A 12192-nucleotide genomic window follows, 5' to 3' on the forward strand; every position below is an offset into this window, starting at 1 on the left:
CTGACTGTGCTCACACAGCTTAATTGTGGGGGAGACTGGGGAGCAGTTATAGGTTATAGCAGGAGCCAGGAGTACATATTAAACAGTGCACACTTTTGCTGCCAGAGTGCCACTGCCAGTGTGACTGACCACTGACCACTGTGACCAGTGACCTGACCACACTGACCACCAGTATAGTATATTGTGATTGAATGTCTGCCTGAAAAAGTACACTCGTCGTGTGACTTGTGTGGTGTTTTTTTATTCTATAAAAATTAAAAAACTCATTCTGCTGACAGACAGTGTCCAGCAGGTCCGTCATTATATAATATATACCTGTCCGGCTGCAGTAGTGATATATATATATATTTTTTATATCATAATTTATCATCCAGTCTATACTAGCAGCAGACACAGTACGGTAGTTCACGGCTGTAGCTACCTCTGTGTCGGCACTCGGCAGTCCATCCATAATTGTATACCACCTACCCGTGGTTTTTTTTTTCTTCTTTATACATACTACATCTCATTATCATCCAGTCTATATTAGCAGCAGACACAGTACAGTACGGTAGTCCACGGCTGTAGCTACCTCTGTGTCGGCACTCGGCAGTCCATCCATAATTGTATACCACCTACCCGTGGTTTTTTTTTTCTTTCTTCTTTATACATACTACATCTCATTATCATCCAGTCTATATTAGCAGCAGACACAGTACAGTACGGTAGTCCACGGCTGTAGCTACCTCTGTGTCGGCACTCGGCAGTCCATCCATAATTGTATACCACCTACCCGTGGTTTTTTTTTCTTTCTTCTTTATACATACTACATCTCATTATCATCCAGTCTATATTAGCAGCAGACACAGTACAGTACGGTAGTCCACGGCTGTAGCTATCTCTGTGTCGGCACTCGGCAGTCCATCCATAATTGTATACCACCTACCCGTGGTTTTTTTCTTTCTTCTTTATACATACTACATCTCATTATCAACCAGTCTATATTAGCAGCAGACACAGTACAGTACGGTAGTCCACGGCTGTAGCTACCTCTGTGTCGGCACTCGGCAGTCCATCCATAATTGTATACCACCTACCCGTGGTTTTTTTTTTTCTTTCTTCTTTATACATACTACATCTCATTATCAACCAGTCTATATTAGCAGCAGACACAGTACGGTAGTTCACGGCTGTAGCTACCTCTGTGTCGGCACTCGGCAGTCCATCCTTAATTGTATACCACCTACCCGTGGTTTTTTTTCTTTCTTCTTTATACATACTACATCTCATTATCATCCAGTCTATATTAGCAGCAGACACAGTACAGTACGGTAGTTCACGGCTGTAGCTACCTCTGTGTCGGCACTCGGCAGTCCATCCATAATTGTATACCACCTACCCGTGGTTTTTTTTTCTTTCTTCTTTATACATACTACATCTCATTATCATCCAGTCTATATTAGCAGCAGATACAGTACAGTACGGTAGTCCATGGCTGTAGCTACCTCTGTGTCGGCACTCGGCAGTCCATCCATAATTGTATACCACCTACCCGTGGTTTTTTTTTTCTTTCTTCTTTATACATACTACATCTCATTATCAACCAGTCTATATTAGCAGCAGACACAGTACAGTACGGTAGTCCACGGCTGTAGCTACCTCTGTGTCGGCACTCGGCAGTCCATCCATAATTGTATACCACCTACCCGTGTTTTTTTTTTCTTTCTTCTTTATACATACTACATCTCATTATCATCCAGTCTATATTAGCAGCAGACACAGTACAGTACGGTAGTCCACGGCTGTAGCTACCTCTGTGTCGGCACTCGGCAGTCCATCCATAATTGTATACCACCTACCCGTGTTTTTTTTTTCTTTCTTCTTTATACATACTACATCTCATTATCAACCAGTCTATATTAGCAGCAGACACAGTACAGTACGGTAGTCCACGGCTGTAGCTACCTCTGTGTCGGCACTCGGCAGTCCATCCATAATTGTATACCACCTAGTCCTACCCGTGGTTTTTTTTTTCTTTCTTCTTTATACATACTACATCTCATTATCATCCAGTCTATATTAGCAGCAGACACAGTACAGTACGGTAGTCCACGGCTGTAGCTACCTCTGTGTCGGCACTCGGCAGTCCATCCATAATTGTATACCACCTACCCGTGTTTTTTTTTTTCTTTCTTCTTTATACATACTACATCTCATTATCAACCAGTCTATATTAGCAGCAGACACAGTACAGTACGGTAGTCCACGGCTGTAGCTACCTCTGTGTCGGCACTCGGCAGTCCATCCATAATTGTATACTAGTATCCATCCATCTCCATTGTTTACCTGAGGTGCCTTTTAGTTGTGCCTATTAAAATATGGAGAACAAAAATGTTGAGGTTCCAAAATTAGGGAAAGATCAAGATCCACTTCCACCTCGTGCTGAAGCTGCTGCCACTAGTCATGGCCGAGACGATGAAATGCCAGCAACGTCGTCTGCCAAGGCCGATGCCCAATGTCATAGTACAGAGCATGTCAAATCCAAAACACCAAATATCAGTAAAAAAAGGACTCCAAAACCTAAAATAAAATTGTCGGAGGAGAAGCGTAAACTTGCCAATATGCCATTTACCACACGGAGTGGCAAGGAACGGCTGAGGCCCTGGCCTATGTTCATGGCTAGTGGTTCAGCTTTACATGAGGATGGAAGCACTCAGCCTCACGCTAGAAAACTGAAAAGACTCAAGCTGGCAAAAGCACCTCAAAGAACTGTGCGTTCTTCGAAATCCCAAATCCACAAGGAGAGTCCAATTGTGTCGGTTGCGATGCCTGACCTTCCCAACACTGGACGTGAAGAGCATGCGCCTTCCACCATTTGCACGCCCCCTGCAAGTGCTGGAAGGAGCACCCGCAGTCCAGTTCCTGATAGTCAGATTGAAGATGTCAGTGTTGAAGTACACCAGGATGAGGAGGATATGGGTGTTGCTGGCGCTGGGGAGGAAATTGACCAGGAGGATTCTGATGGTGAGGTGGTTTGTTTAAGTCAGGCACCCGGGGAGACACCTGTTGTCCGTGGGAGGAATATGGCCACTGACATGCCTGGTGAAAATACCAAAAAAATCAGCTCTTCGGTGTGGAAGTATTTCAACAGAAATGCGGACAACAGGTGTCAAGCCGTGTGTTGCCTTTGTCAAGCTGTAATAAGTAGGGGTAAGGACGTTAACCACCTCGGAACATCCTCCCTTATACGTCACCTGCAGCGCATTCATAATAAGTCAGTGACAAGTTCAAAAACTTTGGGCGACAGCGGAAGCAGTCCACTGACCAGTAAATCCCTTCCTCTTGTAACCAAGCTCACGCAAACCACCCCACCAACTCCCTCAGTGTCAATTTCCTCCTTCCCCAGGAATGCCAATACTCCTGCAGGCCATGTCACTGGCAATTCTGACGAGTCCTCTCCTGCCTGGGATTCCTCCGATGCATCCTTGCGTGTAACGCCTACTGCTGCTGGCGCTGCTGTTGTTGCTGCTGGGAGTCGATGGTCATCCCAGAGGGGAAGTCGTAAGCCCACTTGTACTACTTCCAGTAAGCAATTGACTGTTCAACAGTCCTTTGCGAGGAAGATGAAATATCACAGCAGTCATCCTGCTGCAAAGCGGATAACTGAAGCCTTGACAACTATGTTGGTGTTAGACGTGCGTCCGGTATCCGCCGTTAGTTCACAGGGAACTAGACAATTTATTGAGGCAGTGTGCCCCCGTTACCAAATACCATCTAGGTTCCACTTCTCTAGGCAGGCGATACCGAGAATGTACACGGACGTCAGAAAAAGACTCACCAGTGTCCTAAAAAATGCAGTTGTACCCAATGTCCACTTAACCACGGACATGTGGACAAGTGGAGCAGGTCAGGGTCAGGACTATATGACTGTGACAGCCCACTGGGTAGATGTATGGACTCCCGCCGCAAGAACAGCAGCGGCGGCACCAGTAGCAGCATCTCGCAAACGCCAACTCTTTCCTAGGCAGGCTACGCTTTGTATCACCAGTTTCCAGAATACGCACACAGCTGAAAACCTCTTACGGCAACTGAGGAAGATCATCGCGGAATGGCTTACCCCAATTGGACTCTCCTGTGGATTTGTGGCATCGGACAACGCCAGCAATATTGTGTGTGCATTAAATATGGGCAAATTCCAGCACGTCCCATGTTTTGCACATACCTTGAATTTGGTGGTGCAGAATTTTTAAAAAAACGACAGGGGCGTGCAAGAGATGCTGTCGGTGGCCAGAAGAATTGCGGGACACTTTCGGCGTACAGGCACCACGTACAGAAGACTGGAGCACCACCAAAAACTACTGAACCTGCCCTGCCATCATCTGAAGCAAGAAGTGGTAACGAGGTGGAATTCAACCCTCTACATGCTTCAGAGGTTGGAGGAGCAGCAAAAGGCCATTCAAGCCTATACAATTGAGCACGATATAGGAGGTGGAATGCACCTGTCTCAAGCGCAGTGGAGAATGATTTCAACGTTGTGCAAGGTTCTGATGCCCTTTGAACTTGCCACACGTGAAGTCAGTTCAGACACTGCCAGCCTGAGTCAGGTCATTCCCCTCATCAGGCTTTTGCAGAAGAAGCTGGAGACATTGAAGGAGGAGCTAACACGGAGCGATTCCGCTAGGCATGTGGGACTTGTGGATGGAGCCCTTAATTCGCTTAACAAGGATTCACGGGTGGTCAATCTGTTGAAATCAGAGCACTACATTTTGGCCACCGTGCTCGATCCTAGATTTAAAGCCTACCTTGGATCTCTCTTTCCGGCAGACACAAGTCTGCTGGGGTTGAAAGACCTGCTGGTGAGAAAATTGTCAAGTCAAGCGGAACGCGACCTGTCAACATCTCCTCCTTCACATTCTCCCGCAACTGGGGGTGCGAGGAAAAGGCTCAGAATTCCGAGCCCACCCGCTGGCGGTGATGCAGGGCAGTCTGGAGCGACTGCTGATGCTGACATCTGGTCCGGACTGAAGGACCTGACAACGATTACGGACATGTCGTCTACTGTCACTGCATATGATTCTCTCAACATTGAAAGAATGGTGGAGGATTATATGAGTGACCGCATCCAAGTAGGCACGTCACACAGTCCGTACTTATACTGGCAGGAAAAAGAGGCAATTTGGAGGCCCTTGCACAAACTGGCTTTATTCTACCTAAGTTGCCCTCCCACAAGTGTGTACTCCGAAAGAGTGTTTAGTGCCGCCGCTCACCTTGTCAGCAATCGGCGTACGAGGTTACATCCAGAAAATGTGGAGAAGATGATGTTCATTAAAATGAATTATAATCAATTCCTCCGCGGAGACATTGACCAGCAGCAATTGCCTCCACAAAGTACACAGGGAGCTGAGATGGTGGATTCCAGTGGGGACGAATTGATAATCTGTGAGGAGGGGGATGTACACGGTGATATATCGGAGGATGATGATGAGGTGGACATCTTGCCTCTGTAGAGCCAGTTTGTGCAAGGAGAGATTAATTGCTTCTTTTTTGGTGGGGGTCCAAACCAACCCGTCATATCAGTCACAGTCGTGTGGCAGACCCTGTCACTGAAATGATGGGTTGGTTAAAGTGTGCATGTCCTGTTTATACAACATAAGGGTGGGTGGGAGGGCCCAAGGACAATTCCATCTTGCACCTCTTTTTTCTTTAATTTTTCTTTGCGTCATGTGCTGTTTGGGGAGGGTTTTTTGGAAGGGACATCCTGCGTGACACTGCAGTGACACTCCTAGATGGGCCCGGTGTTTGTGTCGGCCACTAGGGTCGCTTATCTTAATCACACAGCTACCTCATTGCGCCTCTTTTTTTCTTTGCGTCATGTGCTGTTTGGGGAGGGTTTTTTGGAAGGGACATCCTGCGTGACACTGCAGTGACACTCCTAGATGGGCCCGGTGTTTGTGTCGGCCACTAGGGTCGCTTATCTTACTCACACAGCTAACTCATTGCGCCTCTTTTTTCCTTTGCGTCATGTGCTGTTTGGGGAGGGTTTTTTGGAAGGGACATCCTGCGTGACACTGCAGTGCCACTCCTAGATGGGCCCGGTGTTTGTGTCGGCCACTAGGGTCGCTTATCTTACTCACACAGCTACCTCATTGTGCCTCTTTTTTTCTTTGCGTCATGTGCTGTTTGGGGAGGGTTTTTTGGAAGGGACATCCTGCGTGACACTGCAGTGCCACTCCTAGATGGGCCCGGTGTTTGTGTCGGCCACTAGGGTCGCTTATCTTACTCACACAGCTACCTCATTGCGCCTCTTTTTTTCTTTGCGTCATGTGCTGTTTGGGGAGGGTTTTTTGGAAGGGACATCCTGCGTGACACTGCAGTGCCACTCCTAGATGGGCCCGGTGTTTGTGTCGGCCACTAGGGTCGCTTATCTTACTCACACAGCTACCTCATTGCGCCTCTTTTTTTCTTTGCGTCATGTGCTGTTTGGGGAGGGTTTTTTGGAAGGGACATCCTGCGTGACACTGCAGTGCCACTCCTAGATGGGCCCGGTGTTTGTATCGGCCACTAGGGTCGCTTATCTTACTCACACAGCTACCTCATTGCGCCTCTTTTTTTCTTTGCGTCATGTGCTGTTTGGGGAGGGTTTTTTGGAAGGGACATCCTGCGTGACACTGCAGTGACACTCCTAGATGGGCCCGGTGTTTGTGTCGGCCACTAGGGTCGCTTAGCTTAGTCATCCAGCGACCTCGGTGCAAATTTTAGGACTAAAAATAATATTGTGAGGTGTGAGGTATTCAGAATAGACTGAAAATGAGTGGAAATGATGGTTTTTGAGGTTAATAATACTTTGGGATCAAAATGACCCCCAAATTCTATGATTTAAGCTGTTTTTTAGGTTTTTTGGAAAAAAACACCCGAATCCAAAACACACCCGAATCCGACAAAAAAAATTCGGTTAGGTTTTGCCAAAACGCGGTCGAACCCAAAACACGGCCGCGGAACCGAACCCAAAACCAAAACACAAAACCCGAAAAATTTCCGGCGCTCATCTCTAGATGATATTTCCAAGGACTTTGGTCAAGTCAGGAGTCGTCCCTACACATAAATATTCTGGAACTGAGGGCCATTTACAATGCCCTAAGTCTGGCAAGGCCTCTGCTTCAAAACCAGCCGGTACTGATCCAATCAGACAACATCACGGCAGTCGCCCATGTAAACCGACAGGGCGGCACAAGAAGCAGGATGGCGATGGCAGAAGCCACAAGGATTCTCCGATGGGCGGAAAATCACGTCTTAGCACTGTCAGCAGTGTTCATTCCGGGAGTGGACAACTGGGAAGCAGACTTCCTCAGCAGACACGACCTACACCCGGGAGAGTGGGGACTTCATCCAGAAGTCTTCCAACTGTTGGTAAACCGTTGGGAAAGGCCACAGGGGGACATGAGGGCGTCCCGCCTAAACAAAAAACTAGATATTGCGCCAGGTCAAGGGACCCTCAGGCAATAGCTGTGGATGCTCTAGTGACACCGTGGGTGTACCAGTCGGTTTATGTATTCCCTCCTCTGCCTCTCATACCAAAGGTACTGAGAATAATAAGAAAACGAGGAGTAAGAACGATACTCGTGGTTCCGGATGGGCCAAGAAGAGCTTGGTACCCAGAACTTCAAGAAATTATATCAGAGGACCCATGGCCTCTATCGCTCAGACAGGATCTGCTACAGCAGGGGCCCTGTCTGTTCCAAGACTTACCGCGGCTGCGTTTGACGGCATGGCGGTTGAATTCCGGATCCTAAAGGAAAAGGGCATTCCGGAGGAAGTCATTCCTACGCTGATAAAAGCCAGGAAAGAAGTAACCGCAAACCATTATCACCGTATTGGCGAAAATATGTTGCGTGGTGTGAGGCCAGGAAGGCCCCAACAGAGGAATTTCAGCTGGGTCGTTTTCTGCACTTCCTACAGTCAGGAGTGACTAAGGGCCTAAACTTGGGTTCCATTAAGGTCCAGATTTCGGCTCTGTCGATTTTCTTCCAGAAAGAACTGGCTTCACTGCCTGGAGTTCAGACATTTGTAAAGGGAGTGCTACATATTCAGCCCCCTTTTGTGCCTCCTGTGGCACCTTGGGATCTCAACGTGGTGTTGAGTTTCCTAAAATCACATTGGTTTGAGCCACTTAAAACTGTGGATTTGAAATATCTCACGTGGAAAGTGGTCATGTTATTGTCCTTGGCTTCGGCCAGGCGTGTGTCAGAATGGGCGGCTTTGTCATGTAAAAGCCCTTATCTGATTTTCCATATGGATAGGGCAGAATTGAGGACTCGTCCCCAGTTTCTCCCTAAGGTGGTATCAGCTTTTCACTTGAACCAACCTATTGTAGTGCCTGCGGCTACTAGGGACTTGGAAGATTTCAAGTTACTGGACTTAGTCAGGGCCTTAAAAATTTATATTTCCAGGACGGCTGGAGTCAGGAAAACTGACTCGCTTTTTATCCTGTAGGCACCCAACAAAATAGGTGCTCCTGCTTCTAAGCAGACTATTGCTCGCTGAATTTGTAGCACAATTCAGCTGGAGCATTCTGCGGCTGGATTGCCGCATCCTAAATCAGTAAAAGCCCATTTCACGAGGAAAGTGGGCTCATCTTGGGCGGCTGCCCGAGGGGTCTCGGCTTTACAACTTTGCGGAGCTGCAACTTGGTCAGGGGCAAACACGTTTGCTAATTTCTACAAATTTGATACCCTGGCTGAGGAGGACCTTGAGTTCTCTCATTCGGTGCTGCAGAGTCATCCGCACTCTCCCGCCCGTTTGGGAGCTTTGGTATAATCCCCATGGTCCTTTCGGAGTTCCCAGCATCCACTAGGACGTTAGAGAAAATAAGATTTTACTCACCGGTAAATCTATTTCTCGTAGTCCGTAGTGGATGCTGGGCGCCCATCCCAAGTGCAGATTGTCTGCAATACTTGTACATAGTTATTGTTAACTAAAGGGTTATTGTTATGAGCCATCTGTTGAGAGGCTCAGTTATGTTTCATACTGTTAACTGGATATGGTATCACGAGTTATACGGTGTGATTGGTGTGGCTGGTATGAGTCTTACCCGGGATTCAAAATCCTTCCTTATTGTGTCAGCTCTTCCGGGCACAGTATACTAACTGAGGCTTGGAGGAGGGTCATAGTGGGAGGAGCCAGTGCACACCAGGTAGTCTAAAAGCTTTCTTTTAGTTGTGCCCAGTCTCCTGCGGAGCCGCTATTCCCCATGGTCCTTTCGGAGTTCCCAGCATCCACTACGGACTACGAGAAATAGATTTACCGGTGAGTAAAATCTTATTTTCTCTAACGTCCTTGAGGATGCTGGGACTCCGTAAGGACCATGGGGAATAGTCGGGCTCCGCAGGAGATAGGGCCCTTTAAGAAAGCTTTGGACTCTGGGTGTGCACTGGCTCCTCCTTCTATGCCCCTCCTCCAGACCTAAGTTTTACACTGTGCCCAGAGCAGGATGGGTGCACTGCAGAGAGCTCTCCTGAGTTCTCTGCCTAAAAGCATTTTTGTTTGGATTTTTTCTCTACTTTTTCTACTTTTTCACAGGGAGCACTGCTGACAACAGGCTCCCTGCATCGAGGGACTCAGGAGAGAGGAGCAGACCTTCTTGTCTAAGATAGGCTCTGCTTCCTCGGCTACTGGACACCATTAGCTCCAGAGGGGGTGAACGCAGGTTCTTACTGGGTGTCCACCCCCGGAGCCGCGCCGCCGTTCTCCTCACAGAGCTAGAAGAACAGAAGTCGGCAGGCGGCAGAAGCCTTCAGCTTCACGGAGGTAACGCACAGCACTGCAGCTGTGCGTCATTGCTTCCATACACCTCACACACTCCGGTCACTGTAAGGGTGCAAGGCGCAGGGGGGGGGGGGGGGGGGGCGCCCTGGGCAGCAATATAAACACCTCTTATGGCAAAAGACAATATACATGTACAGGTGGGCACTGTACATGTATATAAAAGAGCCCCCGCCATATTTTTGTAAGTTTGAGCGGGACAGAAGCCCGCCGCCGAGGGGGCGGGGCTTCTCCCTCAGCACTCACCAGCGCTATTTTCTCTCCACAGCACCGCTGAGAGGAAGCTCCCCGGACTCTCCCCTGCTTACACACGGTGAAGGGGTGTTTAAAAGAGAGGGGGCACATAATTGGCGGATAACATATTATACAGCGCGACTGGGGAAAAACATTTTGTGTTGGTCTCTAGGATCATTGCGCTGGGGTGTGTGGCATACTCTCTCTCTGTCTCTCCAAAGGGCCTTGACAGGGATACTGTCTTCAGGAAAGGGGTTCCCTGTGTGTGTGAAGTGTCGGTACGCGTGTGTCGACATGTTTGACGAGGAAGGCTCGCTTAATGTGGAGGGGGAGTGCTTGAATGTCATGTCGCCGTCGGCAACGCAGACACCGGAATGGGTGGATATGCTGAATGTCTTGAATGCAGATGTCACTCTATTGCATAAAAGGTTAGACAAGGCAGAAGCTAGGGATCAGTCAGGTAGCCAGACCATGCCTGTCCCTGTGGCGCCAGGCCCTTCGGGGTCTCAGAAGTGCCCTATATCCCAGATCGATGACACAGATACTGACTCTAGTGTCGACTATGAAGATGCAAAATTACAGCCGAAGGTGGCAAAAGGTATTCGGTACATGATTATTGCCATTAAAGAGGCTTTGCATATTACTGAGGAACCCCCGGTCCCTGACACGAGGGTACACATGTATAAAGGGAAAAAGCCTGAAGTCACCTTTCCATCCTCATTTGAACTAAGTGAATTGTGCGAAAAGGCTTGGGAATCTCCGGATAGGAGACCACAAGTTCCCAAAAGGATTCTTATGGCGTATCCTTTTCCACAAACTGATAGGATACGCTGGGAATCTTCGCCTAAAGTAGACAAGGCGCTGACACGCTTGTCCAAAAAGGTGGCACTGCCTTCTCAGATTACGGCTTCCCTCAAGGAACCTGCTGATCGCAGGCAGGAAATTACCTTGAAGCACATTTACACTCATTCAGGTACTATTGCTAGACCGGCTATGGCGTCGGCCTGGGTTTGTAGTGCGGTTGTGGCATGGGCAGATTCCTTATCTACGGAGATTGACACCTTAGATAGGGATGCTATTCAAATGACCATAGAGCATATCAGAGATGCTGCCTTGTATATGAGAGATGCTCAGAGAGACATTTGTTTATTAAGCTCCAGAATAAATGCTATGTCTATTTCTGCTAGGCGGCTCTTGTGGACCCGACAGTGGACGGGAGATGCCGATTCAAAGCGGCATATGGAGTCCTTGCCTTACAAAGGGGAGGAGTTATTTGGAGACGACCTCTCGGACCTTGTCTCTACGGCTTGTAAGTCGAATTTCTTACCTTATGTCCCCCCGCAGCATACAAAAAAGGCACCTCATTATCAAATGCAGTCCTTTCGTTCCAATAAAAACAAAAAGGTACGGGGATTGTCCTTTGTTGCCAGAGGGAAAGGCAGGGGAAAGAAGCTGCACACAGCTAGTTCCCAAGAGCAAAAGTCCTCCCCTGCCTCTGCAAAGTCCACCGCATGACGCTGGGGCTTCCCGGGGGGAGGCAGATCTAGTGGGGGCTCGTCTTCGGTTGTTCAGCCACGTCTGGGTTCACTCGCAGGTGGATCCCTGGGCATTAGAGATTTTCTCAGGGATACAGGCTGGAATTCGAAGACTTGCCTCCTCGCCGGTTTTTCAAATCTGCTCTGCCGGCTTCCCCGTCAGAGAGGGAGCTAGTGTTGGCGGCAATCCAAAAATTGTATATTCAACAGGTGATTGTCACAGTTCCTCAGCAAGGAGAGGGATATTACTCAACCCTGTTTGTGGTTCCGAAACCGGACGGTTCGGTCAGACCCATTTTAAACCTAGAATCTCTGAACCTGTACTTGAAGAGGTTCAAGTTCAAGATGGAATCACTCGGGGCGGTCATCGCCAGCCTGGAGGGGGGGAATTGGATGGTGTCCCTGGACATAAAGGATGCATACCTTCATGTTCCGATATTCCCCCCTCATCAGGCGTTCCTGAGATTTGCAGTGCAGGACTGTCACTACCAATTTCAGACGTTGCCGTTTGGGCTTTCCACGGCCCCGAGGATTTTCACCAAGGTAATGGCGGAAATGATGGTGCTCCTGCGCAGGCAGGGGGTCACAATTATCCCATACTTGGACGATTTCCTCATAAAGGTGA

General features: G+C 48.4%; 1 protein-coding gene across 1 annotated transcript in view; it reads left to right on the plus strand.

Moving 5' to 3' along the window:
* The window catches only part of LOC135057526 (uncharacterized), a 197328-nt gene that overhangs the window by 35670 nt on the left and 149466 nt on the right, over window positions 1-12192 (plus strand). The window lies entirely within an intron of this gene.

This window comes from Pseudophryne corroboree, chromosome 3, assembly GCF_028390025.1.
Source record: "Pseudophryne corroboree isolate aPseCor3 chromosome 3, aPseCor3.hap2, whole genome shotgun sequence".
NCBI classification, from domain to species: domain Eukaryota; kingdom Metazoa; phylum Chordata; class Amphibia; order Anura; family Myobatrachidae; genus Pseudophryne; species Pseudophryne corroboree.